Genomic DNA, 3,743 nt, shown 5'->3' with positions numbered 1-3,743 from the left:
TTTCGTGGATTTCGTTTTTTGACCAAAATCAACGAATTTACATCCCCATGAAAATATATATACCTATATAGGCCAATGTCATGTAAGTTTATGCGTTCATACATTGTAGGATGATTATTTCCTCACTAAATAAGGTCTATTTCGGGGACAAGCATGACAAGTTCAAAGTTGGAAAATATTGTTCAAACAAAGACTGTGTTCAGAATTTCATCCATATGTACCAACAAATAATGGATTGAGAGTATCATGACTCGATCAATGTGACACGATAATTGTTTGTTGGACACATCTGTAAAACACTGGATGAGTACCGACTCTAGATTGTGATTGTAACAGTGTTGTGTGGTAGAGCTTAACACACTTGAGAGATCAAACAATACAAGTGTCAGTGTCGACTATGTATTTTAACGGTAATGTGTAAGGTCTTCTCCACGAATGTAAGTGCCAACGAAATTGTAAAAATTATAGAATCCACGAAAATTGAGCCCAACGAAAATAAATGATTTCACAGTATAGGATATCAACTCGGTATTTCCATTTTTAGAAAAATCGAGTTTATATTCCACCTGTAATGTCATTACCCAAACATTGTCCTATGACTTTCGTTCTTGTATTAACATATTTTTTTGACACTACATATGTTACCTTAAAAGGTCCATAATTTGTAATTAAATGCTTATCATTTTAAAGTACAAGTCACTTGGTGCAAAATGCAATAAAAAACGTAGATTTAGACCTATGCAAGTTTAAATAATATTTGTCGGTAAAATGAAATACTATCATTATCGAATTTGATATTGCTTATACAAAGTAAGTTCAATAACGGGGTTCTCCCTTGACTATCATGATAGCAAACATGTTTACCTACTAGCCTAGATTCTATGTGATTTTTTATCCTGAATTATTACTAAACGAGTATATATTGCTCATGTCCCCCAAAAAACAGTCTTTCATATACAACGGATATTATAATGTATAATTATGATTAAAACCAGTTCATGTATATATGTAGTCAAAATGTCTTTTCAAATAATACACAGTAAATTGTACCTTGCTTGGTGTCTTCGGCGGCATGCTTCAGTGATATAGCACTATAAAAAGGGCAATAGTTCAACTATACAAGAAGACACATCATGAACATACCGCAGTCTCCCAAAACACGCACCTCGCACAGCATACACGCAACACACCGCATACATGGGAGGCCGTCCTTACATGACCATAGCTGTTAATAGGACGTTAATTAATCAAACAAACAAACAAAAACCTACAGACTGACTGTGATAATTAACTGTATTTGAGCAATTTCTTGGTGCAAGTCCTTCCTTTAAAGTCAAAGTCGTCTTTAGTTGTCTTTCATATAATTATTTCATTAATAAATTGATCCGCTGTTCAAACGCTTTCAAATATTACCCGCCGATATTTTTTTTTCATTTGTGTAAGGGAGGCAACTCCTATAAGTGCATTGTTTAGCAATTTAAGTTCATTATGTGCCTAACATATACACGGCAATGTTTTGATAAGCGTAATTACTAAATAGGGCGATTAGAACACAAAAATTAAGATATTAATGTTTCATCCTGTTTTAATAATTCTAATCTTAGTTATTGATAAAGAACCTGGTAATACTTACCAATCAATTTAATAAATCGATTGTATCATAAACTACTTTGATACTTCCATATTGAACAATTAAGTCAATAAGTTAAAAAGATTTCAAAATGGCTTCCATACCTGACCGAAAGACGAAAATTAATGCTTGTTTATTTTCGTCTTTTCGCAAAAGACGAAATTTAAGGTTTCTTAATTCTCGTCTTTTAGGACGATAAGATTTTTTTGTTTGTTTGTTTGATTTATTAACGTCCTATTAACAGCTACGGTCATGTAAGGACGGCCTCCCATGTATGCAGTGTGTTGCGTGTATGTTGTGCGAGGTGAGACTGGGAGACTGCGGTATGTTCGTGTTGTGTCTTCTTGTATAGTGGAACTGTTGCCCTTTTTATAGTGCTATATCACTGAAGCATGCCCTGCTGCCCCTATTGCATGATCGTAAAAGGCGACTAAATTTAGGATCTTATCTTTTCTCTTCCTAACTGACTTTATCTTTCCTAATGCCTCCCTTGGCACCGCCTCACTTTTGGCCTTGAGTTGAGCGTTCGCCCATGTGAGGAAGGCTCTGGGTTCTGTCCCCTAGCCGAGACACACCAAAGTCTTTAAAAACGGTAGTTTCTACTCCTGCTTAGCGCTCAGCATACAGGGAGTGGGACGACTGGTTGACCCGTTGTATAATGTGACCAGGTGGGGTGTGTTGCTTGGTGTCTTCGGCGGCATGCTTCAGTGATATAGCACTATAAAAGGGCAACAGTTCCACTATACAAGAAGACACAACATGAATATACCGCAGTCTCCCAAAACACGCACCTCGCACAACATACACGCAACACACCGCATACATGGGAGGCCGTCCTTACATGACCATAGCTGTTAATAGGACGTTAATTAATCAAACAAACTGCTCTCGTTGACAACTTGACAAAACTCTTGCTTCCAATCTAGCTTAACTACAAGGCGACATTTCCGTTTTCTTCATATACGTTATAACACAAGTTTAGGATCGGGCTCTGGAACTAGAGAAACCTCACAGTCTTTGGTCAAACACTTGGAGATTGGTCTGTCTTTGCCAGAAATCTATCAGTTGTTCCAATGCTGAAGGGAACAGGAGTCGATGGTTAAGTCACCAGTTCATTCGGGTCCAACAGCAAATCCTGGCTTTTAGACTTTACATACAGATAGTAAGCAATATATTGTTGCTTATACTGGACCAAATTGTTGATTGCAGTGGTTACTGACTTGTTCATGTCGTCAAATGTTTTTATTTTCGTTGTGAAGCTCTGATAACACCAACGATGCAATCTGCCATGGTCAATGTACCTCTTCAGATCACAAGCGTCTTGCATTCTGTACTTAGATCCAACTGGTTGACATCCACTGTCTTAGTGATCAAACTTGTTTCCTGCAGGTAGGGCGTTAGAATTGTACCTGCTGTCCCTATTGCATGTTCGTAAAAGGCGACTAAACTTAGGTTCTTATCTTTTCTCTCAACCTTACTGAATTTATTCTTCATAATGTCTCTCTTGACACCGCCTCACATTTGACCTTCTGTTGAGCGCTCGCCTCTGTGAGGAAAGCTATGGGTTCTGTCCCCAAAGACACACCAAAGTCTATAAAAGTGAAAGTTTCTGCTCCTGCTTAGCATTCATCATACATGTATTAGGGCGACTTGTTCGCTTGTGGTCGGTATAATGTGAAGAACGGGGTGTGTTTCTTTGTGTCTTCGGCGGCATGCTTCCATTATATAGCACCTTTAAAAGGGCAAGAGTTCCACTATACGAGAAGACACAACACGAACATACCACAGTCTTCCAAAACACTCACCTCGCACTACATACATGATACACACGGCATGCATGGCAGGCCTTCATTACATGACACTTTGGCAACATTGGAACACACCATTACGGGAACACAACACAGAAACACTCAAACACGGTAACAAAGCATCACTGGAACACATCCTAGTAACAGACCTCTATATAATGTATGTAACTGGTATGATCCTGATACACGGAGTATCAATGTCTTCAACATTGGAAACAATGCTACCAAGGCCTTATAAATATATATTTAAGATACCACTGACTAATATAAAAAAACAAATGCGAAATATACAGTAGATTAGAATT

This window comes from Argopecten irradians, chromosome 8 (assembly GCF_041381155.1).
Source record: "Argopecten irradians isolate NY chromosome 8, Ai_NY, whole genome shotgun sequence".
Lineage (NCBI taxonomy): Eukaryota > Metazoa > Mollusca > Bivalvia > Pectinida > Pectinidae > Argopecten > Argopecten irradians.
This window is presented reverse-complemented; position numbering follows the sequence as displayed.